General features: G+C 42.7%; 1 protein-coding gene and 1 long non-coding RNA gene across 2 annotated transcripts in view; one reads left to right on the top strand and one right to left on the bottom strand.

Moving 5' to 3' along the window:
- CDH20 (cadherin 20) overlaps positions 1-27,601 on the bottom strand; it is a 216,851-nt gene that overhangs the window by 101,569 nt on the left and 87,681 nt on the right. The window lies entirely within an intron of this gene.
- LOC123331270 lies at positions 3,508-7,381 on the top strand. Its single transcript, XR_006547827.2, has 2 exons — positions 3,508-3,708; positions 6,297-7,381. It is a non-coding gene; the product is annotated as an uncharacterized LOC123331270 (long non-coding RNA).

The raw sequence follows: 27,601 nt of genomic DNA on the forward strand, positions 1-27,601 counted from the left end.
TCTGCTAAAGAACATCCATGACATGCAATATATCTGGGCCAACTATGAGACCCAACTCTCGGGTGCCTGAGAGTACAGGTGTTGGGTAGGTTGGGAGAAGGAGAAGAGGAATTGTTGTGGGTGGCTGACCCCTGGCTGCCCATATTGAACACTCAGAACCACTGGATCCCAGGCAGGTCCTACCGCCCTGAGTTAGTCCAGGGCCTCCTGTGAGCAACTTTCTGGATCATATTGGAGTTCTCTCTCCTTTTCCCTTCCCCATCCTTCACAGAGTACTGGGCTTCAAGGAGCCAAGATACTGGTTCTCAGTGCTCTGAGTCGGTACCATGAGAAGGGTCCCTGAATGATCCTTTCTGGAGTAGTGCTCCCCCAAATTTCACCCACAATGAGGTCAGGAGCTTGTGCCAGAATGTAAATCAGTGCTGTGTGTCTTCTATAAGGAACAATCTCCCCATGGGAAAGATGCCAGCTGAACTCAACAGCGTTCAGTGTTGGCTTCGAATCTTGCCACAGATTGGAGCAAAGAGTGTGTGGAAAGGTGCTGATCTGTAGGCCACACTTTGAGAAGCACCGTTCTAAAATGTACATTGCAAATTGAGGATCCAAATTGCTGCATCCAGCCTGCAGATATAGTTTCTTTGGCCTGCCGCTGTTTTCAACATTCTGAAATGGAAAGATTTCACATAAAGTCTCCAGTTTCCCAAAACCTCTTAATCATACCTTTCTTTTGTGTCCCTTCATCACTGGATGTCTTGGGATTCCACATTCCTACATGGCAAGAGTCAGAGATGACTCTCTCTTTTAGATAGGGCATGGACCTTCAAGGAGCCCAGCAGGCCCCTTTGACCTCCTTTGTTTCTTTATGTTGCCTGCTACTGCTGCTGCTAAGTCGCTTCAGTTGTGTCCGACTCTGTGCAACCCCATAGACGGCAGCCCACCAGGCTCCCCCGTCCCTGGGATTCTCCAGGCAAGAACACTGGAGTGGGTTGCCATTTCCTTCTCCAATGCATGAAAGTGAAAAGGGCAAGTGAAGGCGCTCAATCGTGTCCAACTCTTCGCGACCCCATGGACTGCAACCCACCAGGCTCCTCCATCCATGGAATTTTCCAGGCAAGAGGACTGGAAAATGTTGCCTACTGTCCCCTAGAGGCGTTTGGTTTCCTAACCTCTAAGAATCCTGTGGTGGGGGCAGGTCAGTGAACAAAGGTGATGGGAGCTCAGTCCAGGGAGGGAGAAGATCTGGGCTGCAGTGTGATTGAGAGTGCCTCTCCTCGAGGGAGGGACAGCCTGGGAGAGGAGCTGGAAGCATATATGTCACCATATGTAAAGTGGATAGCTAGTGGGAACGTGCCCTGTGACGCAGGAAGCTCAGCCTGTGCTGTTTCAACCTAGAGGGGTGGGAGGGAGGGCAAGAGGGAGGAGCCCTGTGTACACCTATGACTGATACGTGTTGATGCGTGGGAGAAGCCAGCACAACATCGTAAAGCAATTACCCTCCAATTAAAAAAAATAAAAACAGGTTTATGGATGCTCGAGAATGTAAATGACGATGTAACAGGCTACCTATTGCTCAAAGTGGTAATCCAAAATATAAGCATTCAAAAACTAAAAAAATAAAAAGAATGCCTCTCCTCTTACTTCTTTTATTCTTCCATCCACTCATGGAGTCTTCTCTCATACCCTCTCCATCATAAAATTACTCAGAATTTATTGCCCTGAGCCTGCTCAGCAATGAGACTGGGAAGGAAAAGGTGATACGCATGTGTTCATTCATGCACAGCAAAGTCACATTTCCAATCCGTCAAGCAGCGTTTTCCCAAGAATCCGGGGAGCCATTAGATCCGTAGACCTGAGGGCCAATCTGTGCGGGGTAAGAGGCTGCCTCGGAGGACCAGCCCTGCATCCCACTGCTGACCGCTCAGAGATGACTGACTGCAGACCTTCCCGAGAGAGGAGGCTTTATCAAAGGACTGCTTTAGAAAGTGCCTTTTGGTTTTCTAATGGCTCAACGATCTTGTTACAAAGATTCTCGTTTCACTGCTCCCTCTAATCCTTACAAATTTTACAAAATGGTGTTTGATCTGACGTCTCTGAAAGCACACAATAGTCTCTAGTTTTAGTCAGATTTCTTGATGCTCTTTTTTCTCAGTTTAAAGCCTTGAGTATATTTTCCTGTGCCTTGTGAGGTATACTAATTAAAATAGAAGATTATACAGGTAAGTGTGCTACATACCACTGGACTTTGGGTGAAGTGGAAGTGACGTCGCTCAGTCGTGTCTGACTCTTTGCGACCCCATGGACTGTAGCCTACAAGGCTCCTGAGTTCATGGGATTTTCCAGGCAGGAGTACTTTAACCAGATGTGGGTAAAGTTCTAGAAAACCACGGTGATGGTCTAAGATAGATGCTCCACCGGGCAAATCCCTATGACCGGTACTTTGCTTGGTGCTTCCTTATTTGCATTTTCTTGGTTTTTATTTATATGATACAAAATGTTACAAGATGAATGGTCCCTAAAGTGAGAGGAAAGACAGGAAAACTGAATGCAGAAGCCACGTGTCTCTCAGTCTAAAACCAACTGAGCTTAGAATTTTAAGCATGTCTTGGTGGATGGGAAAGCACAAAGACACTACAGTCTGTAAATTCCACAAAACGGGGACCGCAATTGGAGGGGCACATAAGAGACTTACAAAGCACATTATAATCAATCTAGATCATACACTTGTGGGAATAGAAGAATATAAATGAATACTAAAGCATTCCTATTAAATGAAAAATATTCTACAGAATAAACAGAATTTGGGAATGTTGAAGGGACGCAAAATAAATAAGGAGTCCAAGGTGGACACTATTAAATGTTTAAATGAGGCTTTGCCAAAGGCACCCAGTGCCCTGCTGGCAGCGTGACTATGTTTTGGGCACAAAGGTCTCTCAGTGTTCTTTTTTTTAAATGTGTGTTTATTTATGACTGCACCGGGTCTTTGTTGCTGCTGGAGTTTTCTCTAGCTGTGGAGAGCAGGGCTACTCTCCGTTGCTGCTGTGGGCTTCTCACTGCGGATGGGTCTCCTGTTGAGGTGCGTGGGTTCCAGGACCCGGGCTCCATAGTTGTGACCTGCGGGCCCAGTTGCCCGGGGCATGTGGGGTCTTCCTGGAGCAGGGATTACACTGGTGTCCCCTGCACGCAAGGCAGGCTCTCGGCACCGGGGCCAGCAGGGAAGCCCCGCTAAGTGCTTCTGTGCCCCGCCCTCCTCCGTGCCCTACACTGAGTGCCTCTGAGTGCAGCGTTTGTATTCACGGCGTGTTTGCTTCACCTGATAAAAAGAACAGACAGTTCCCGGATGAGCTCCAGCCTTTAATGTGGCTCGTTCCGAAGTTCTGCCTTCCCTGTATCTGCGCCCTCTGCACTGTGCCTGCAGCTCTTTCTTTAAGAGGTGGAGCTGGCTTCCTCTCCTTTGAATCTGGTGGCCCTGTGACCTGCTGTGGTCAGTAGCATGCAGCAGAAGTGACAGCGGCCTCGAGCTGCAGTTCAAAGCCTCGGCCTTAGGGTACCTGTGTACTCAGCACGAGCGTTGTCTGCTGGAGGGTGAGACCTTGTGAGGCAGAGCTGAGTAAGCCCATCTGGCTCAGCCAAGTTCCCAGCTATGCTGTGGAGTCTAGCCAAGATCAGAAAATGTTCCTATCTGGCTTGAAGCTGACTACAGACGCGTGAGTGAGTTTCGCTGAACCCCGCTGAGGTCAGAGCTGTCCCGCTGATTTTCTTGTTATTAGTAACAATGAGTAGTTGTTAAGTCATATTTGTTGTTGTTGTTGTTGTTGCTTTGTTAGCCCGCGTCACTGTGGCACTTGGTAAGTGTGTCGATCAGCGTTGGCTGTGATAAAGCCGTATGACAAGCGACTCCCAAATCTTAGTGGTTTACAAGACGTATTTTTTTTTTTTTTTAATTTCCTTCATATCAGCTTCAGGCTGATGGCAGGGTTTAGGACTCTTCAGTGTATCTCTCATTCTGGAATTAGGGGCTACCAGGACATGATTTTCTCATGACAGATGACAGAAGCACAAGAGTCAAGCCAAATTGTGCAAACAAACTTAAAGGCTTTGTTTGCATCACGCCCACTAACATTCTCCTGGGTAGAGGAAGTCACGTGGCTAAGCTGAAAAGCAATGTGGCATTCTAGTTTACTGGTACTGCTGGGCTCTGTGAAGCCATGTGACAAAGGAAATGCTATCTAATCTCATCACAGGAAAGAAATGAAGAATTAGGAATAAATTCACCATGGGGAGAATTATTCAGAAGCCATAGTCGGGAAACTGTTTGCTTAAATACTTGATGAAACTCATTAATGCAAAATTGGTTGCCCCAGAAAAAGCTAAAATAGCCTATTGAAGACAGGTGGTGGTTCATATACTAGCATGAATATATAATTATATATTTTTTGGAAACATAAATTATCTGGAATAGGAATATGCCAAACATATTTTCATTTTTCTTGGTAAACTCACCTATTAGTGTCTCTTTATATAAGTTAAGTACAGTTTGGGGTTATGTGCCAATTCTCCTTCTCTTGGTTTTATAATTTGGTCTACTCCCCTTCTAGGTTTCTTTTGGGTTTACAGTGTTGTGAAAATAGGAAGATATCTTTCTTCTGCTCTAAGAAGTCTTGAAGGCAGCAAAAAAGTCATATATGTGAGTTCAGGCTAATATGCATTATAATTATTAAAATGCCTTTTAGTTTGAACTGTAAAATGAATTGAAACAATGAAATGAGGATGAGTTTATGACACTATAGAAATGCAGGATTCTATCTTGCATACACACAGAAAAGTGCTCTGAACACCCTATTACATGTGGCACATTGCACTCCCCTCTGAGAGTTGCAGAATCTAGACATTACTTTTTTTGTGGTTGACTGTTAACATTGCTTCTTGCATTGGTAGGTCTTCCCTTGAACACTGCCACCTTATTATGTAGGAAGTATGACAGTCAGTAATCATTTTTCTTTGTTAAAAATAAATATATGCTAGTGCCCAGTGTCTATAACTATTTATCAGAAAAATTATTTGAAATAACATATTGAAAATATTGAAGTATTCTGTGTGTTTTTGGCGGGTTGCCCAAAGGATCTATCTGTTCTGTCTGTCTGCCTGTGGCAGAAGCCTGTGACAGGAGCACGTGTCCTTGGCAGAGAGTTGGGGTCCTCTCCAGAGCCCTTCTCCACCTCCCTGTCTTCTCTGAATCAATCCCTCTCTTTTTCCTGTCATGCTCCACGCACTTGAGCGCATATGATGTCAGGGAAGAAATCTGTTATGTCCCTTGGGAGCAATCAGTGGAGAAGGAGTTGAAGGGAAAGAAAGCAAGAGAACCAGGCAGAAATGCAGTAAAGGGTGGAGAGCTAACGTGTGGAGACCAGTGCACAGGAAGTAGGTGGAAACGGCAACATAAGTGGTTTTGAATGTGGAAATACTGGTGACCCATCAGCTGAGCAGAAGTGGACCCATTGTGATACCACTGGGCCCACTTTCTAGCTCCAAAACATTTATTCTTGGTCATCCACATCAGTTCACTCTACGACCCAAGTCCTCTGCACTTGATTGAGGTATCTGTGCCAAATAAAAGCAATTTATGCAGTTCTGCCTTGAGATTATTTGTGTTTAATGTTTCATCCAACCCAGCCTGAAAACACAGTGCAGATAAAATGAATAGAGAATTCACTGAGGGGAAAAACGAGTGGTGGAAATAAATTCTACATGGAGTATTTTTATGGATTCAAAGAATGCCAAAGTTGGGAAAGAACCTAGACACGATACTGTCCAAACTCTCATGTTATAGGTGAAACCAATGTTCAGGGAAGTATAGTGACTTGCTCAAGGTAATGTGAAAGCCAGAGACAATATCAACCCAGACTTCTGACCCTGAGGGCAGCACTCTTAAGCCAGAACTTCCTTTCTGCCTGCCCTCTTTGAACCATTTTACAATGATTTTTGTGCAAGGAGAAATCAGGAAATGTAGCCCGTTCTGGCATCAGTGGGGTTAATGAGTCTTTTCTACACGCTGTCGCATTAGTGCACCTGCTCAGCCCTTCATTTAACAATATTTAAGAATGTCTATTGTAAGTTCCATGTATTATACAGTAGGCACACAGGACCAATAATATTTTATGTATTCTCATCAAGAAGGGAATTGTAAGGGCCATAAATGGCCTGATGGAAGAGGATGGTGAGCACGGCGGCTCACAAATCGCGTTTCCTCGGCTGAAAGAGATGAGTGACTGAGGACGTGAATTCTTGCTGTCTCACAGGCCCACGGGAGCCGCCTGCCAACGGGGCAGAACAAGTGAAGACATCTGCCATTTACATTCTGTTCTGGCCAAAGGATGGTGGCCGCAGTGGACTGTTCGCCCTCGTGGTACATTCGTCTTTCCGGCTGGCACACATCGAGGACGGATAGTGACTGGCGACCACTTACTGAGTCTTTCCGGCTTGCGTGCATTGAGGAGGGATAGTGACTGGCGACCACTTACTGAGTCTTTCCGGCTTGCGTGCATCGAGGAGGGATAGTGACTGGCGACCACTTACTGAGTCTTTCCGGCTTGCGTGCATCGAGGAGGGATAGTGACTGGCGACCACTTACTGAGTCTTTCCGGCTGGCGTACATTGAGGAGGGATGGTAACTGTCGACCACTTCAGCAGGACACTGTGCTAGATCCTTTTCCATCAATTATTTCTATTAATTAATGAATTGATTCCGTCGGTTGTTCAACCTTCATGAATTGAGTACCAAGCCCTTTTCTATTTCTTTTACATTCCTCACAGTAACCTTAGGATGGGGATATACATGCTTATTCCCCATTTACAGCAGAGGAAACAAACTTAGAGAAGGTGAGTAAAGTGCCCCGAGTCAAGCAGCATGAAGTGTGTAAGTCAGGAATTAAACCCACAGGCAGGGTGTCTAATTCAGCAAGTCGCTGGACATAACACAAAACGGGAAAGACCTGATGATAGTTTAGCCAAGGCTAGTCTTGGATGTGAACAGAGTGAGTAGGGTGAATAGTGTGAATAGAGTGAATAGAGTGTGGTGTAATTTTGTAATTCTTAGGAGAATCCCATGTCCCAAATCATTTATACTTGATGCTGTAGTGCCTAAACTCCACAAATGGAAGTGCTTTCCTTCAGAGTGCTACACTGGCAGCATCTGCCCTAAGTTCAGAATTTCCATTAAATTTAAAGCTGGATTTTTAGAAGCTTTCTACATGTTTCACAGGCATCTCAAATTCGAGGTGTCTAAAACTGAACTTCATTAGTTATTGGGAAATGCAAGTCAAAACCACAATGAAATAGATTGCACTTCACATTCTTTAAGATGCCTAGGGAAAAAAAAAGACAGGCAATAACAAGTGCTGCTGAGAATATGGAGAACTCGGAGCCCTCATCCATTGCTGGTGGGGACGGAGAATGGTACTGCTTCTTTAGAAAGAGCTTGTCACGTCCTCACAAGAGTAAACCCAGCAATTCCACCACTGGGTTTAGTCTCAATAGAATTTAAAACATATGTCCTCATAAAAGCTTTTACTTGAATGTTCATAGCAGAATTATTCATAGTAGTCAGATGGTGGAAACACCCAAATGTTGGCCAACGGATGATTGGAAAAACAAAATGCGGTATATCTATACAATGGAATGTTATTTAACAGTTAGAAGGAAGTACTGATATTTACTACAAGATGAATGAGTCTTGAAAACACTGTGCTGCAAAAGACCATATGTTATAAAATTCCACTTATATTAAATCTCCAGAATAGGCGAATCTATAAACACGGAAGGTAGATTAGTAGCTGCTTAGGGCTGGTGTAGGAGGTATAGGTGGAAATGGAGAGGCTAATGTATGCAGGATTTCTTTGGGGGACGTTTAAAATGTTCTGAAATCGCTTGTGTTGATGGTTGCATGACTCTGAATATGTTAAAACCATTGGACTATTTTAAATGGGTGAATTATATGACTTGCAAATTACATCTATCAGCTGTTATATTTATTAAAAAAGAAAAACAGCATGTTCCACCCATTTTCCAGGGTAGCAGCTCCCCTCCTCCCCCTGGCTGAGCTGTGTGCTCTTTGCAGTGGTCAGCTTCCTATTTATCTTGGTCTCCCTGCACCTAGCATCGTGCCTGGCCTGTGTGAGGTTCATTTTACGATGCAGAGTATCCTCAAGCAGACAAGAGCGTTTTCCTCTCTGCTAGGCAGAACCTGGACAGGATGAGACTCTTGGGAACCTGGGAGAAATGGATGCACTGAAGGGCGGGTAAAGAGTGGGGTTAAGGGACAGCGGGAGGCACGGAGGGCGCCCTGCCCCCGCCACGGCTCTGCCCGAGGCTGCCCTGTGCGCCTCCAGCGGCACCTCGAGGGGCAGTCTAATGTAACGGGCAGAGTGCCAGCTTCGCGAGAGGTCGCAGAGACAGGACGTGATGCAATCAGGCTGTGAACTCAGCTGAGCGGCTGAATATCTGTCCTGCGAGGTTCTCAATCTCCTGATCTGTAGAAGGACAGGAATACTTACTTCTAGGATTTGTGAAGATATGATGAGAATGCATGTAAAGACTGTAATATGATGAAAAATGCTTTGTTTTTATATTTTTATTTTGACATTGACTCCTGTCCTCAGACGCTATCACATTCAGGGGCTAAATGGAGAAACTTTACCGCGTTTTCTCTCTCAGTCCTTCCTTATCTCAGACGCCCGAGAAAAAGTATTCTGAAAGAACTGAGAGAAAGTTCTCTGAAAGAACTGTGAACTGTACAAAAATCGGAATAAGTTCAATTACTAATCACTTTATGGAGCAAAATGCTTACATACTACATGACCTTCATTTGTGTTCTGTTAATTCTTTTCATCGGAGAAGGCAGTGGCACCCCACTCCAGTACTCTTGCCTGGGAAATCCCATGGATGGAGGAGCCTGGTAGGCTGCAGTCCATGGGGTCTCGAAGAGTCGGACACGACTGAGTGACTTCACGTTCACTTTTCACTTGCATGCATTGGAGAAGGAAATGGCAGCCCACTCCAGTGTTCTTGCCTGGAGAATCCCAGGGATGGGGGAGCCTGGTGGGCTGCTGTCTATGGGGTCGCACAGAGTCGGACACGACTGAAGCGACTTAGCAGCAATTCTTTTCGAGGGTCTGCCGCGGGGCTGGACTTGGTCCTGGCGTCACAGACGGCTCCAGGACGCGCCACGCGGGAGAGATGCGGTCAGGAGCGGCCCGGGTCAGCCTCGCTCTGCCGCCTGTTAGCCGTGTGTGCACCCTTAGTAGGTGACTGAGCTCTCTGGGCCGCAGTTTCCGTGTCTGTAAGAGTCAAGTCATGCTAACAGTTCCCTTGCAGGCGTTGGAGGGGAAAAGTGAGGCAGGCAAGTAAAACTGTTACAACATCTTGTGCTTGGTAAGCCCTTAATAAGTGTGCTTTAAGCTGGAGGACACTTTGAAGACACGTTCTCCACATAACCATTAAACCAAATTCAGAGTTCCATACCTCATGTTACAGCAGTTTACCTCCAAGTCAGTTCAACAGGTTATTTATCACTGCCTGAAATGTCAGGGACTGTGCTAATTGTCCCTGTCAGAGACTTCTTCTGTTTTTAAACTTTGATATTTTATTCATCACGGATTTTTGTGTTATGTTTCTTTTTTAATAGTGCAGGAAATATTTAGTTACTGAGCTTTTGTTTTATTTTGTTTGCTTGTTTTTGGGGGCCACACAGCATGTGGGATCTTAGTTCCCAGACCAGGGATTGAACTTGTGCCCCCTGCACTGGAAGCTCAGAGTCTTAACCCCTGGACGGCCAGGGAAGTCCCTGTCAGGGACTTCTTATAGTAGATAGAATGGACTTACTAACTGACAGGAAGATTTCTATAATATCAAGTCTCCTTTAATTGACTCATAAGCATTGTGTTTGATTTTTACAGAATGCTCTATGAAGATGTATTTCAGGAACATATAGACACATCAGATGTCACAGCGGGACTGTGATATTCCTGCTATTATGCTGGAGCCCTCAAAGAGGACACGTGCCTGTGTGTCCCCCCAGATGAGCCCCCAGATTTCTTTTCTATGGGGACGATCTAGTCAGATACTGAAGAACTCAGTACTCATTCTCTGTGTTGTGATTCTACTCCCAAAGTTGTTTCTAAGGTTCTGTTTTCTAAGAGTAAACAGAAATTATGTTTTCTATACTGTTTTCTCTTTTCTTATTTTTCAATTATGAAATCCAATACAAGTTGAATCCTTGTTCTTGAACAACACAAACAACAAGGACAAACAACAATCCCCCAATCGAACAGTAAGTCCCCAAAGAGGAGACTGCTCGAATAAAATGATGAAAACGCTACCTAAAATCCATACTTTGTTGAGCCATACTATTTATACTTAGCTTGGGTTGTTTTTGGAGCTTATTAAGCCTCTTGCTTAGTCCCAGGCTCTGATGATACATCTAGGTTTGAGGATCTGGGGTTTATGAGAGCAAGGGGCTACCAGACACATCATTAGTCCAGATGTTACTTTTTAGTGGCCCTGTTTTCATGTGTGAGAATGGTGGTAACTCAGAGAAAGATTTTAATCCTCTGGGAGATCTAAAGTAGCGGTAATATATTATGTTCAGTAATTATTTCTTAACATATGCTTTCCATCATTATATTTTGAAATAAAAATGCAAAACAAAGAAATAAATATAAAAAGTGACAATACAGATCTATATTTAATCACAAAGAGTTTTGTATTTCATTGAACAAAGCACCAGGTACCAAATCTGGAATGTTGGTATGATCTCATGTTTGATTAAACAGATATTCTTAGTAATGCTGACCATTTATTGCACATCTGTTCTGTTCTTGGCACTGTCCTAAAAGTGATTTACATATATTATCTTGTTTAATCCTGACATAAATAATGATATGGTATACTTTAACCATATATGTATATATATATATGGTATAATTTGACCATATATATATATATATATAAAATTTATCCCGATTTTACACATATGAAAACTGAGACTTGTAAAGGTTAAGCAGCTTGTTCAGGGTCACACAGCCAGTATGTGTGAGAACCGGATACACTTCCCCTAACAGATACAGAGAGACACACAAAACTGTCAGTAATTGTTCTCTGTGGGTGTGGATTTTTTTTTTCTTTTGGCCTATCTATTTTTAGTTTTCTTCAATGAGTTTATCTGCATAATAAATGAAGTCAGGAGGTAAATTGAACCATAAGCAGCCTTCATATCAAGGCAGAAGGAGGTGAAGGGAGAAAGGAAGGAAGAGGGAGAAGTAAAAGACCGATAAGAAAAGGAAGGAAGGAGGAGGAGGGAGGGAGCGAAAGAAGGCTGTCTTCTCGAGGAGGCTGTGAGATGCTGCATACAGCTCTGTACCCTCCTGCCTGCCTCTGGGGGCGACCTTGATGCAGTCCAGCTCAGGACGGGAGCAGCCGGAAATGTCCTGCAGAACACAGGATTTGGGGAAGGGACTTCACATATTTAGACCACTGTGCTCTTTCCAGCTACGGAAAATTGAGCATCACAATACTGAACTGGGTTGTAATTGATACTGAAGACCATATCTTTTACAAAATGCAGTTATCTAACAGAATGCTTTGAGTATTTTTAGCAGAAGACTATTAGCCAACAAAAAGTTTGCCCTGTTTCATCATCAGGGCATGTTGTGGGCACCAGGCAGGGACAGAGGAAGGATTAGCAGCTTGATGGGTGGGCCAGTTTTGTGGGAGACACAGGATACAGGAGGCCAGCAGCGGGACATGGCAGGGTGACCATATGCTGTATCTTTCTAAATGAAAGTGGATTGTATAATCATTAACTGGGATGACAGATATATATGAAGACGGTCACTGATAAACTGGGAAGTTTGATCATCCTAGAGAAGCCTGATCCACAACCTAACCAAGAAGCAATAGAACAAGATATAGGGCATGAATGTAAGAAGCAAACAGAAACCTAAAAAAAAAAAAAGTCCAGCCTCATAAGTAATCAAAGAAGTTCAAATTAAACCAAAAAAATATTTCCTTTACTTTTCAAAATGACAAAAAAATCATTTAAAAAACAGTAAATCTGCCACTTGTTGAATGCCTATATATACTGGGTAAGTTCTAGGCCTTTTTGGAAAGAACATTTAATAAACTTTTAATTTTACAATAGTTTTGCATTAACAGAAAAATCACAAGAATATTACAGAGAGTTACCATATACCCTGTATCCAGTATCTTACTATATTACGATGGTACATTTGTCACAACTAATTAATTAATAGTGATGCGGCCACAGGACTGGAAAAGGTCAGTTTTCATTCCAATCCCAAAGAAAGGCAATGCCAAAGAATGCTCAAACTACCGCACAATTGTACTCATCTCACACGCTAGTAAAGTAATGCTCAAAATTCTCCAAGCCAGGCTTCAGCAATATGTGAGCCCTGAACTTCCTGATGTTCAAACTGGTTTTAGAAAAGGCAGAGGAACCAGAGATCAAATTGGCAACATCTGCTGGATCATCGAAAAAGCAAGAGAGTTCCAGAAAAACATCTATTTCTGCTTTATTGACTATGCCAAAGCCGTTGATTGTGTGGATCACAATAAACTGTGGAAAATTCTGAAAGAAATGGGAATACCAGACCACCTGATCTGCCTCTTGAGAAATTTGTATGCAGGTCAGGAAGCAACAGTTAGAACTGGACATGGAACAACAGACTGGTTCCAAATAGGAAAAGGAGTTAATCAAGGCTGTCTATTGTCACCCTGTTTATTTAACTTATATGCAGAGTACATCATGAGAAACGCTGGACTGGAAGAAACACAAGCTGGAATCAAGATTGCCGGGAGAAATATCAATAACCTCAGATATGCAGATGACACCACCCTTATGGCAGAAATTGAAGAGGAACTCAAAAGCCTCTTGATGAAAGTGAAAGAGGAGAGTAAAAAAGTTGGCTTAAAGCTCAACATTCAGAAAACGAAGATCATGGCATCGGGTCCCACCACTTTATGGGAAATAGATGGGGAAACAGTGGAAACAGTGTCAGACTTTATTTTTCTGGGCTCCAAAATCACTACAGATGGTGACTGTAGCCATGAAATTAAAAGACGCTTACTCCTTGGAAGGAAGGTTATGACCAACCCAGATAGCATATTGAAAAGCAGAGACATTACTTTGCCAACAAAGGTTCGTCTAGTCAAGGCTATGGTTTTTCCTGTGGTCATGTATGGATGTGAGAGTTGGACTGTGAAGAAGGCTGAGTGCCGAAGAATTGATGCTTTTGAACTGTGGTGTTGGAGAAGACTCTTGAGAGTCCCTTGGACAGCAAGGAAATCCAACCAGTCCGTTCTGAAGGAGATCAGCCCTGGGATTTCTTTGGAAGGAATGATGCTAAAGCGGAAACTCCAGTACTTTGGCCACCTTATGTGAAGAGTTGACTCATTGGAAAAGACTCTGATGCTGGGAGAGATTGGGGGCAGGAGGAGAAGGGGATGACAGAGGATGAGATGGCTGGATGGCATCACTGACTCGATGGACGTGAGTGTGAGTGAAGTCCAGGAGTTGGTGATGGACAGGGAGGCCTGGCGTGCTGCAATTCATGGGGTCGCAAGGAGTAGGACACGACTGAGCGACTGATCTGATCTGATCTGATGCATTTTTATTAACTAAAGTCCGTATTTTATTTGGGTTTTCACCTGATGTCTTTTCCTGTCCTACTGTTCTGTCCAGGCCATGACACTACCTTTAATCATCACGTCTCCATAGTTTCTCAGACTTCATTGTCCTGATGACCGTGGCAGTTTTGAGAAGCACTGGCCAGGTATTTATAGAATGCCCCTCAGTTGGGTTTGCCTGATGCTTTCCTCGCGGTTAGTCGGGGCCCGCGGGTTGGGAGGGGAGAAGCCCGCGGAGGTGAAGTGTCGTTCTCCTCGTCACATTCGGGGTGCGCACCGTCGACACAGCCTGTCACTGCTGGCGCCCGGCCACCTGGCTGAGACAGGACGTCAGGCTTCTCCACTGTAAAGGGTGCTTCTCCCCTTTCCCTGCTGAGCTCTTTGTCACACTGAGTGAACTAAGTCAGACAGAGAAAGACAGATATCACACGTGGGCTCTAAAGCAAAGGGGACAAATGAGCTTACTTACGATACTGCAATAGCCACAGATGTGGAAATAACCTTGTGGTTGGGGGGCGAGTGAGGGGCCAGCTAAACTGGAAGATTGGGATGACCGTTTACACACTGCTGTATATAAAATAGATAACCAATAAGGACCTACACTGCAGCACAGGGAACTCTACTCGATACGCTGTAATGGCCTCTATGGGAAAGGATCTAAAAAAGAGTGGATGTATGTGTATGTGTAACTGACTCACTTTGCTCTACACCTGAAGCTAACACAACCGTTGTAAATCAACTATTCCCCAATAAAAACTAAACAAGAAGCTGACTGTACTCTTTGAAAGGAAGTCACTATGCAATGCACATTTAAGGCGTGCGGAGTTAGGCTCCACTTCGTTGATGGTGGCATATGCACATTAATTATTTGGAATTCTCCTGCCTGGAGACTTCCCTCTTCTCCCTTTCAATGATTTATTTAATCATTAATTTTTATCAGTGGGGACTCATGGATATTTATCTTATACTTTGGATTATAGTTTAATACTATGCTATTTATTTTATTGCTCAGAGTGTCCCTGCTCTCACCACTGGGCACTCTCTCGTGTTGGCTCCTGTGGGTCTCTGACATGCCCCCGTCATTTGTTTTCTCAGCACTTTTTATCTTGCTGGCACTAGAAGGTGCTCCAGGTTTGTGTTTTCTTCCCAACCCCTTAATTAAACCCCTTAAAAAATCAGCCATTTTTTTCAAGGACCCCTGAAGAATGTTAGAAAATGATATTAAAAACCAAGGCATGGGCCCTAGCTGTGCTCTATGCTCCTGGGGTGTTGTTACTTCTGGCCTTCTCAAGGAACAGACATAGGAAATATATGTGAACAAGTTAATTCATGTATATAAATATATCTGTAATTATATCTCTCTATATATCCACTGTGTCCATATTAAGCTAAATATGAGTTATCCCTTTCCCTCTGATTGTTGTCCAGTACTGCACGATTCAGTCTGATGTCGCACTTCACTTATCTGTAACCTCTCATTCCAACTCCCACCCCTGCCATCCACTTGCATAAACTCAGATTTGGTGAGAATGCGGGAAGACTGGCACTCCTGCGCTGCTGGTGGCAGCGTTGGTACACTTCTTTTGTGGAAAGCAGTTAAGTAAAATGTGTCAAGAGCCTTAAAAGTATCAACTGGTCAAAGGGTCGGATAGTCCAGTCATGGCTCATTTGGTTAAGAATCTGCCTGCGGTACAGAGACCTGGGTTTGATCCCTGGGTCAGGAAGATGCCCTGGAGAATAGCATGACTATCCACTCCAGTATTCTTGCCTGGAGAATCCCATTGACAGAGGAGCCCGGCAGGCTACAGTCCATGGGGTCGCAAAGATGCAGATACAACTGAGCGACTAAAACCTTCACTTTCACTTTCCAGTCAAGGGGGACAAAGACAAGAAAAGTAGAAGCAGATACTCCAGCAGGGAGAGTGCAGTAGACCTGGGAGGCAGCCTGTAGACGCAGATTCAGCTTCCTTCATTTCTGCCAGGAGAGGCAACTTTTCTGGTCAAAGCTTGCCTGGGGACCTGCAGCTGATGGTAGTGGGGGATGCAAAGTATTTGATGGGCATATGCAACAAATTCAGTTCTTCATCAGACATGTTTTCTTGACATTTTCCAAGAGAATTAATTGTTCATGATTTACCTCCGAAATCAACTGGCTGGTAGTTGTTGAGACCTCATTTTACACCTAAAAAAAAGATATACTGCTATTCTCAGAGAGTTCACAGTCTAGATACTGTGACATCTATGCTTGTGAGTATGTGTGCTTTGTCTCTCGGTCACGTCAGACTCTCTGCGGCCCCTTGGACTAGAGCCCCCCGGGATTCCTCTGTCCAGGGAATTTTCCAGGCAAGAGTACTGCAGTGGGTTGCCATTTCCTCCTCCAGGGGATCTTCCCCAACCCAGGGATCGACCCATGTCTCTTGCATTGGCAGGTGGATTCTTTACCACTAGTACCACCTGGGAAGCCCTTAATAAGTCTGACCAACCTGGAAAAACAACTCAGGTATTTCCCCGAAATAAAAGGGGGAATACCTAGGATAAGGGGGCAATTATTCTACTGTCTTTACTGAGCCCCTCCAGCTGCCTTGTGCTGTCCAGATGCCAAGGTGGGTCACCAATGAAGTTACAGCTTCCTCACAGCTACACATAAGACATAGGGGCTGAACTTGAGTGATTCTATAGTCTTTTTCTTCAAAGTATCAGCTACAAAGGAACACAAGTCTGAAGTCAGTGAGAGAAGGGTAACTATAATTTGAAGCAAGGAATAATAATTGTAAACCATCACTGTTTATTTGAGAAGGGATTAGCAAAGAATCACTTCTCAAAATGAACTCCCCAGAGCTTCTCTCTGCTCTTGATTTGATAGGCACCCTGCTAAGACTCTGAAAGAAAGCCAGTGGTGGTTTACCTCTTCTGTGCTACAGAGAATCAACAGAGGAGAGGCCGCCCAGGTGGGCTGGAGAGGAGAGGAGGAAGAGAGCTCTGTACTTCTTCCAGGTGGTTTGGGGAAGTAAGTCAGATTTAGGGGGGAAAAGCTAAAAAAAAAATTAAGTTGTGGCTGTGTTTGAAAACCAGGATTTCCTTTTAGAGCAGAAGTCACTGGAGTTGGCTTGCTGTTTATTTGAACAACAAGCATAATAAAGGTGATTATTTGGAGGTTATAAACAGCTGAAAGGGCAAAAGCCACAGAAAATGTATCGTATCCAAAAGTCAAGTTTTATATAAGTTAGGACAACTGAGAGAGGAAATATAACCAAGTTGTAGGAGGTATCCTTGGAGAAGGCAATGGCACCCCACTCCAGTACTCTTGCCTGGAAAATCCCGTGGATGGAGGAGCCTGGTAGGCTGCAGTCCATGGGGTCGCTAAGAGTCGGACATGACTGAGCAACTTCACTTTCACTTTTCACTTTCATGCATTGGAGAAGGAAATGGCAACCCACTCCAGTGTTCTTGCCTGGAGAATCCCAGGGACGGGGGAACCTGGTGGGCTGCCGTCTATGGGATCGCACAGAGTCGGACACGACTGAAGGGACTTAGCAGCAGTAGCAGCAGGAGGTATCCTGTCTCCCCTGGTGGCTCAGATGGCAAAGAATCTGCCTGCAATGCAGGAGACCTGGGCTCAATCCTGGGGTTGGGGAAATCCCCTGGAGGAGGGCATGGCTACTCACTCCAGTATTCTTGCCTGGAGAGTCCCATGGACAGAAGAGCCTGGAGGGCTACAGTCTGTGGGGTTGCAAAGAGTTGGACATGACTGAGCGGCTAAGCACAGCACTGAGGTATCCTCTAAAACTTCCAGACTCGATATCCAGTGCTTAGCGGCATTTTTATGCTGCCCTGCCAGCTCCCCACCCTACACTCAGCTGGTAGAAAGGATGACTTAGAAATCACAGGTTTCATTCCATTTCTTTTTTCTTTCTCTTTTATTTTTTAAATTATGAAAATATGATAACACATTTGCAGGACACTTGGAAAATACAGAACAAAGTTACTTGTAGTTTCACTATATATTACAATTGTTTAAGTAGATAAATTAAGATTTTTAGTTGGAATTTCAATATCAAACTCTCAGAAATTAATTGAATGAATGAACAGAGAAGAAGAATACAGTATATCTGAAGAGTATTATGAGTCAATTCACCATAATTAAGATTTATACAATTTAAATGCCTTCTGTTTCTTGAAAGGGGTTGAAGGGAGAGAGGAAAGAACATCTTTTCTTTCTGCTCTTACAGCTTTGAATGTGGTCAGCAGTGGGGGCAATCCTGCATTAATAGCACCCAGTGTAGCTTTTGTCCTCTCTTCTAGAGCTCCAAAATCACTGCAGATGGTGACTGCAGCCGTGACATTAAAAGACGCTTGCTTCCGGAAGAAAAGCTATGACAAACCTAGAAAGTGTTTTAAAAAGCAGAGACATTACTTTGCCAACAAAGGTCCGTCTAGTCAAGGCTATGGTTTTTCTAGTAGTCATGTATGGATGTGAGAGTTGGGCCATAAAGAAAGCTGAACACTGAAGAATTGATGCTTTTGAACTGTGGTGGTGGAGAAGACTCTTGAAAGTCCCTTGGATTACAAAGAAATGGAACTAGTCAATCCTAAAGGAAATCAATCCTGAATATTCACTGAAAGGACTGATGCTGAAGGTCCAATACTTTGGCTACCTAATGCGAAGAACCGACTCACTGGAAAAGACCCTGATGATAGGAACAATTGAGGGCAGGAGGAGAAGCGGATGACAGAGGATGAGATGGCTGGATGGCATCACTGAGTCAATGGACATGAGTTTGAGCAAACTCCGGGAGATGGTGAAGGGGACAGGGAAGCCTGGCGTTCTGCAGTCCATGGGGTCGCCAAGAGTTGGACACGACAAAGCAATTGAACAACTAGAGTCAGAATTTGTGGAAGGGGCTGTGTCCTGGTCTCTCTGTCTATGACACCGGATAGAACGCTGAAAACAAAGCAGATGCTCAGCAAATGCTGTCAGTGAAGGGAAGGCTCTAACCTGTGGCAAATGCTATTTTAGGTGCTTATTTAGCTTTGACTTTAGCCTCTGTTGGGACTGAGGTTTTGTAGAGAAGGAGGACTCATGGGCAGGTTTTCAAATTTGTCCTTTACAACCACAGAGCTGGAATTTAGAGATCGTCAGTTCATTGCCACATGTAGCATGGTTGATGGACAGGGGCTGGTCTGGGAACCATTTGTTATTGGTCTGTGATAAAAATGTGGACATGGAAAGCATCTAGAAACTTTTATAGTAATTTGACATCATGGAACATCCAACTCTGTGCTCATTTTTCTAATACTTCATATTTGTAATAGTATCACAATAGTTCTGGTGTATGAAGGGCTGGAAATGAAAGAAATAAAATAGTCTGTCTTTTTGTCCATTTCAAAGAAAAGTTTGAGACAGACATTTGTGATACAGTTCTCTTCCTCTTCAGGGAGAACATAGTGGTTGAACACATGGGCCCATTTGGGAATTCTGGCCCTCTGCTTTCCAGGTAGGAGACCTTAAAGATTAAATAATTTTAAGCAAAGATTAAATTACTTCATCTTTGCTCCTCCAGTTTCCTCTTCTATAAAATGGGTTATGATGATGACGAGACTTTTAGTACCTACCTCATCAGGTTGTTGTGATGATGGAATGAGTTGACACGTATAAAGCAGTTAAAATGAGGCCAGCCACATAGTAAACATCATACACTTATTATTATGTTTACAGATGAAAAGTAGACTCAGAGAAGTAGAGAGAGTTGCTCAAGGTTACATGGCGACTCAAAGAGAGATGTGGACTTCCTCGCGTCTCAGCAGACCCCTCTTGCCCAGGTCTCCCCCTACCTGGAGCAATACTGTTCTATTCATTCATTTATGGCTGCACTGGGGTTCTGTTGCTGCCCACGGGCTTTCTGTAGTTGTGGGAAAGAGGGGCTCTCTCCAGCTGTGGCACGTGGGCTCCTCACTGTGGTGGCTTCTCTGTGACACATGGGCTCAGCAGTTGTGATGCATGGGCTTAGTGGGATCTCCCTGGACCAGGGATCGAGCCCACGTCGCCTGCGTTGGTGGGGGGAGTCCTAACCACTGGGCCACAGGGAAGCCCACTGTTCTCTCAGTTCTCGATGCTCTCCTCTCTGCTCTCACCACTGGTTTGCTCTGTGCCCCTTGGACACTGTTTATTCTTAAACATGTTTCATTGTTGTGGTTCCGTCCAGTCTCTGCCTGACTGACCACAGACCGAATCACTGCTCTCCCATGTTCGGGGCTTTTATTTCCCTGTCGGAGTCATCCCAGAGATTAGCAGGGCTGGCCAAACTCCTGACAGAGCACACACATAACAGCTTAACAGAACAGCGCGGACATGTCCCAGGAACACCTGCAGCAAAGATGGGCAGCGACTGCAAATGTTTATGAAAATGATGCCCGACTTTCCTGCGAAGAAAATGAATCACACAGCATGCGGCTGATGCCGGCCATTAAGCCAGTCCTTGTGGGCCAAGCAATGCTGACCTGTCACGGAGGGAACGGTGATGTTTTAATTCTCCTCACACTCTGCCTGTGAGTTACTATGAGACTGGAGTTAGAGAGTCTTATATTTGGTCAAACAAGACAAAACCAAATCAGCAAGTGAACAAAAACTGCTCCCTTGCCTATTTTCTAGACCTATTTTTAAAAAATTCTGTATTTTGAGAAGATGAAGAATGCCATTTTCCTCATATAATTCCTCTCTTTCCCCTAGGCTTTGAAAAACCCTTTTCAAGCCCCTCCTACATTTTATGTCCTCAGACTTCTGGTACGCCATGCTGTGTTTTACAGAACTATTAGGGAGGGCTTATTGTGTGCCGGGCCCTTCTCTGAGAGCTTTCTCAGTTAACCCATTTGGTCCTCACAAGCACCCTGGGGAGCAGTTTCTCTTTACTCCCGTTTTAAGCTGGGGCGCAGCTCGGGGCCTGGAGTGGCCGGGTGAACACGCTGCAGGCCGGACAGGCCTTGCTGGGCTCACGTGCTCAGCCCCGCCTGAGGGAGCCGGGGCCCGAGAGCCCTCCTCCTGCTGCCCTCAGCTGTGCTGTGTCCCTTTCTCCTCCATCCTCCCGTCTCCTTCCTTCTGAGCTTCTCTTCTGTGAACACTTTCTACTCGACAGGCAATGACAGGGTCTTCCTGGGGTCTTTCCACCACTTCCTGTTCATCTGTCTCTGCCTGAGTCTGAATAAAAAAGGTGAGGAAACTGTAAATACAGACCCTCCAGTCTGACGGAAGCATCTCAAGGATTTTGGCTTTCCTCTCAGAAACATAATTCCCATTTTTTTTCCTTGCATTTTCAGTAAGACATTTTCAGGAGGGAAGGAGAGAAGGAGGGAAAGAAAGAGAAAGGGACTGCTGAGTAATGGGAGGTATTTGAGAAGTTCTGGAATCTCATGATTAAGCCTGTCATTGATTACCTTGTTCATTGCTTGTTTAAAAAACTGGAGTAAGACTATTGAGGAATTCCCCCAAATGATTTGTGGCCGAGGGTCAGATTCTCACACCATTTCTTTTTACGGTAGGAAAGCAAAAATATTAAAGGAGGAAGAAAAACTATATGATTTAAAATTCTATAAGCAGAGAGTGAATTCTTGTCCTTTTTTTTTTAAGTGGGCTCTTAGATTGGACTCCAATATTATTCCAATGATACTAAAAAAAAAAATCTACCTCAAAGCAGATGTCAAAAATGCATTCTGGGAAATGTTTTTTCAAAACTACATTGACTAATTTTAAATCAATGCTATTTGACATTAAAGAAAATGAGTATGTACAGAAGTCTAGATGGATGACATCTTAGTAACACTGTTTATTCTGTAAGCTCCCATAGTGTGACAGATACTGTATTGATTGGGAAGGGCGGATTCTCTGTGCTAAAGCAAATTCAGTCTAATTTAGACACAAGTAATAATCAGTGCTAATACGGTCATGCTGCCCAGTGCCCCCGGCGAAACACGATTTTTTGGTTTCAGTTGACCTCCCATTTAGTAAAATTGTACAGGATGCACGGTGAGTTTTCAGCATCCACAGTACAGTGCTTGTAAGCATGAGTTGAGACACTGGTACGACTTTGCATCGGGTGCAGTTCTCAAGGTTGTCTCACATGCTGTTTTTTGGAATATAGGAAAACTAGGCTGAAAAGGGCATACTTAACAGATAATAGGAGAAAGAAAATTGGAAAAAAATGATTAAAATCTTTGAAAGGGAGTTGTCATCTCTTAATCTATGTAGCACCCTTTAATTAATTTGGGTACTTTAGGAAACAATAAACCACTGTCGTGTTGAAAGAATTCAATCTAGCCGTTGAAAGTGAAACGTAGACCAACTATTGCTTAGCATTTACAAGTGAAATTTAGGTAGCGTGTAATAAGTAAGAGAATTTTACAGAACATCAGATTGATAGAAACAGCTCACAGAGCCTTGAATTTAGTAACTTTTACGGGGAGAGAGGTAGGGAGGAGTGGGGGCTGGGGAGGCTGAAACCTATCACGATGAAACAGTAGCTTTTGCTGGCTAGGTGTTATAATGCAGCATAGATTTATTAAGTTAAAGGAAAAAAAGAAAACAAATTCCGGAGAGACTCAGCATGCCCATGTGGACCCTCAATCGCGAGCTACGTCATTTTCAGGGAAGTCTGGGTAGAGAGGAGACAGGGCAGTGGCCGTGGTGGACGGAGCAGAGATCACTGACACACAGATTACTGGGATTGTACGGTCAGAGTGTGCTTCACAGAGCAGTGAATGCTCCACACCAAGGAATGAGGCCTCGGACGCGCCGAGAGCAGCTCAAGACGGAAGAAGGTCCAGGCTGTGCCACGGCAACACTGAGTGTTCTCGTGCACCCTGCCCTGGCAGGGCTGACAAGGGGGCACCAGGGGGCTGGAGCCCCCTCCAAAGGGTAGCCTGAGTTCTCACCCTGCTTCCTCGGCGTGGACCTGAGTCTGCTGGCTGCATCTTTCGTGGCCCACTCCGCAGCTGATTCTTGACCTGCTCAAGGCTAGCGCTTGTTCCTACTTCTCTGACTGGACAGAGCCACTGTGTGCCCTCCACACTCCATGATTTAGTTTTAAAAACCCACTAGCTTACTAAGCTTTGGCTCACGCACATGTTTTCGAAGTAAAGCATCATGTCAGTTCCATAATTTTGCTTAGGGTGGATGCTGTGGGTCACCATTATGTGTAGTAACTGGTACTGATTGTGACGCTGGACAAAAGGGAAGAGCAGGAAGCAATAAAACTGAATGGTAATTATAAAGTCGTGATTTTAGTTTGTAGGTAAACCAATCGCTTATTCACAAGCCTTATCCTTAGCTACAAAATCGGCAGCTTAATTTTTTCCTCTCTTCTTTCCAGCTGCTTTAGAGAAAGTTAACTTGCCTAGAAGAAGGGGAAGAAAAGTTGCAAATGTTTAAATTCATAGAAAATATTTCCTCCTTTGCTGATTGTTAATGTTTATAGACTGAGGACAATAAACAAATGAAAATAGTAGAAAGACACATCTCTATCTGTGCAAAAGAACAGTCAAAACCAAAATATAGTTGGAGTATATTTCCTCTAGTATTTTACAGAGTGTGTGTTAAATAGATGAGTCATGGACAGTTTTATTTATGAATTATAGGCCCTTTTACAGTTACTTGTTATATCTATGAAATATGGCTATTTATAAAAACATATTTAGAAATATATGCATATATTTGACATGTGTTTATAAATATGCATGCATTTATATATTTATTATATTTCATTGACATATCACATTTAGCAAATATGAATTTTTATTCATAATTATAATGTATTCTATGCATAATTCCTATTAAGTCTCTTGTAATCAAAAGCTCGCAGTGTGATGATCTTTTTCAGAATCCTAGCTCCCATGCTGAGTAGTAATATTTCTCTGAGATGTAGAAATAGTTTGGTTTTTTTTTTAAATGTAATTTGCAGTTCTAACCATGTAGTTTTCTTCTAATAGCAGCTTTTCTCAAAGACACAGAGCAAAGGTCAACAGAAATGCCTGGGTAACTAGAAAGTAATTAGAGAAAGTCTCATTAATTTGCCTATTTAATTTTTTTTCACTTGTAGTGACATTATTTTTTCTAGTAAAACACTAATTTCTAATTTAACAAATAGTATCAGGCAGTGGAAAATGAGGTGGAGAGATAAAAACAGAATTTGAAAAGCCATAAAGTAGCTTATAAAGAACCAGTAGTTTTCCTTTTGGCTGGAAATTGCCAGTGGCTTACCCTGCAGCTATTATCAGATGTGCTCAAAAGAATATTCTTGAAAGAGAAATGAAATATGTTTAATTATGGCTTGAAGCTTATGTAGGAAATCACTCTTCTGTTCCATGGAGCTCTAGAACTACTGATGTTAATTTAACATTGCACTTCATGAATCTTTTTTTTCTTTATGTTACATCCAGATTCAGGTCATGACGGGATGGTCTTAAAACCATATTAATCCCAAATCAATATGCTTCTTTTGTTGTCTTAGAAATTAAGCACAGTAAGCATGCTATTATATATAGATTTTTAAAAAGTGGCTTAGAAAGTGAGCTCGTTTTATGATATGGACTTTACTGAAAGTGGAATTTATAACTATTCAGATGAAAACCACTGTTTAAAAAAATTCTCTGATACTAAACAAACCAAATTCACTCTTTCCTGTGGAATTGTTAATTCCATGTTACCATGTGCACCTCTGAAGAAGCGATACTTAGGATGGTTTGTATTTTGAGAGACCAACAAATCTGGCAACAGAGCTGAGCTTTGTCCTAGTTATGAACTACACGATGACACAGTGAAATCTTGAAGCCTGATTGCCAGGGACGCAGACTTAGTCTGACTGGACTTCCCTTTTGGAACCTGCAAGTAGGGGATATGCCTCTGGTCATAGTAGTGAATTTTAAAGATAATAAGAGAGAATATTATGAATTTAATTAAGTGAAATTTATCTTCATGTTCAATGGATTGTATTACACTGCTCTTGCGTGTTCTGAATTTGCTGTAATCTTCTTGCTATCCCCTATTGTCCTTTTCGACTTCATTTACTTATAAAAAAGTTCTCGTATGCTTTTTAGGCATTTTGGTAACTCACCATTCTTAGTATTGATCAGATAATGCCAAACTAGTTAGCTATTAAATTTTGGAAAGATGAAGTAATTTCCTGACCCTTTCTTTCTTTCTTTTTTTTTTTTTTTCCATAGTGGGCATACTTTTATTTTTTTTTTATTTTTATTTTATTTTATTTTATTTTTAAACTTTACATAATTGTATTAGTTTTGCCAAACATCAAAATGAATCCGCCAAAGGTATACATGTGTTCCCCATCCTGAACCCTCCTCCCCCCTCCCTCCCCATACCATCCCTCTGGGTCGTCCCAGTGCACCAGCCCCAAGCATCCAGTATCGTGCATCGAACCTGGACTGGCAACTTGTTTCATACATGATATTTTACATGTTTCAATGCCATTCTCCCAAATCTTCATAGTGGGCAGACTTTTAGAATGGATTATTGAATAAAAGTTTTGGAGCACTCAGCAAGGGGTGTGGTGACGACTTGGAGCCAGTAGGAGCGGAGCTCTCCCTCATCAGACAAAAGCTCTGCAGGAGAGGCACCATTGTGTCGCCTGCACCACTGCGGCTCCAGCCCCGGAGAGCGCCTCTCACCTGGCATAGGCTCAGAGAATCTCTTGAAAGGATACATGAACGTATCGGGGCAATGCAAACTAGTATCGATTCCTGTTTTGATATTCAGGTTACTCATTTGATAGAATGCATGATACTATGCATAAAATATACCTGGATTTCAGCATGACCTTGACTGATTTTTACTAGAATCTTTTGTGGTGAGACAAGTAGGTGTTAGATCACAGCTTAGTTAGTCTGGCCCACAGTAGTCACTTAAAAAATACTTGTGGAAAAAAAAATGAAAGCTCCTGAGAGAAGCAGTATGGCATACTGTGCTCCTCCTACTTAAAATTTTTTTCATTGATATGACTGAACACATTTGTAAGTTAGCAGACCTAACACAGTTCACAAAGAGCTTAGTGGGCTGATGGGATAGCTTGAAAGTGAGAAGATGAACTATTAAAAGGATACTGCTTAGCTTCAAAAAGTGTAAAAACAATGCAGGCTGACAAAGATATAACCCTCCAGTAGTTCTATAATGTAAATTAGACTTGAGATATTGTTTATTGAAAACTCAATTATGAATCAACAATAATGTGATAGGGCTACTAAAATATAAATGTGATTTGGGGTTGCATTAATAAATGCTTAACTTCGGATCTGCAGTTTATGAAACCTCTGACATTGTATGCATAGTGCATGTATGTGTATTTTGGTTTTTAGGAGAAAGGATTTATACCTTTTATTAGATTCTTAATGAGAACAGAGACTCACAAAATACTTAGATCTACTAGCTTAGAAGAAGATAGGTAACAGTCCTTTTTTGTACACAGGTCAGGTCAAAGTACAGTTGTACCGTTATAATCCGTTCTTGGAAATACATGTGGAGAGCTACAGGGAGGAACAGACAGCTCCGGGAGGCACGCTGGGATAGTGAAGGGTGTAAAAAGCACGACCTGTAACGGTAGGACTGAAGCAACTGGAGGCTAGGCTTGGAAAGAAAAGATTTTAGAGACCTTGCAAATGACTTAAAAATATTTGTTTTGGATTAGGAAAAGGCAAAAATACTGATAGCATCTAGTGTGCTGTGCTCACTCGCTCAATCGTGGCCAGCTCTTTGCGACCCCATGCACTGTAGCCCGCCAGGCTCCTCTGCCCATGGAATTTTTCAGGCAAGAATTACTGGAGTGGGGCCATTTCCTTTTCCAGAGGATCTTCCCAACCTAGGGATCAAACCCATGTCTCCTGCGTCTCCTGCATGGGCAGGCGAGTTCTTTACCGTTAGTGCCACCTGAGAAGCCCAATAGTATCTAGTACTTGAATATTTTAAAATATACCATTTAAAAAAATGCACATTTGTAGGTGATTTAGAGAAATTTTGTACACAAGTACATATGCACAAAGGTACATATACAAATAAATTTATAAAGCTATTTTGTTAATTGCCACAAATTGGAAATATCCTAAGGGTTTATCATAGGTTGTATCCTTGATACAGCATCATGCAGCAGTTAAAATTAAAGACTCAGATCCATAAACTTTAATGCAAAATATCATCAAGGTCTATTAAGTGAAAAAAACATGTTGTATATAGTATGTATGTATTATAATTTATGGGAAAGCTCCACAAAACAGTGTATTTCCTTGTGTGCATAAAGAGATAAAGACCTGGAATAATTGATAACAAGCTTATCATAGTGGTTCCCTCTGTAGGATTCAGGGAAGGTCAAGGGGCTTTTTATTTGTATAAATTTTATTTTTTATGTAAAATATTTTAAGATATCTTTTAAATAATGGATAAGTAGAAGTTATAAATGAATAAAAGTAGATAAAATTTTAGAGGATTTATATGTGAAAAAGCGATTAAATTTCTTTTTCTGTATAGTTACAGAGGTGAAATAGGGTAAGTTGTATTAGAATGCATATTTAAATTTTGTATAAGGAAGCATTTTCTAGGATTAGAAAGGTTTTAAAATGAAATTGGTTACTAATAATAGACTCCATCTTCATTCCAATGGTTCAACACTTCCATGAGTTAAAACAGAGTTTAGATAACTTGCCTCCTAAGGTGTTTTTAAAAATAATCACCCTGTTTAATGAGAAAGATTCCTTCTGAAATAATTTTAAATTTTATGAATTTATGATTCTATGGGTAGATAATGTCTAAGTACCTGTTTAGCTATAAATTCCAAAATTCTAATTTAGAATTCCTTGACCTCGAGGCATACCACTGGTCATTCAGGAGGTGATTTTATGTGCTACATAAACATGC

Source organism: Bubalus bubalis, chromosome 22 (assembly GCF_019923935.1).
Source record: "Bubalus bubalis isolate 160015118507 breed Murrah chromosome 22, NDDB_SH_1, whole genome shotgun sequence".
NCBI classification, from domain to species: Eukaryota; Metazoa; Chordata; class Mammalia; order Artiodactyla; family Bovidae; genus Bubalus; species Bubalus bubalis.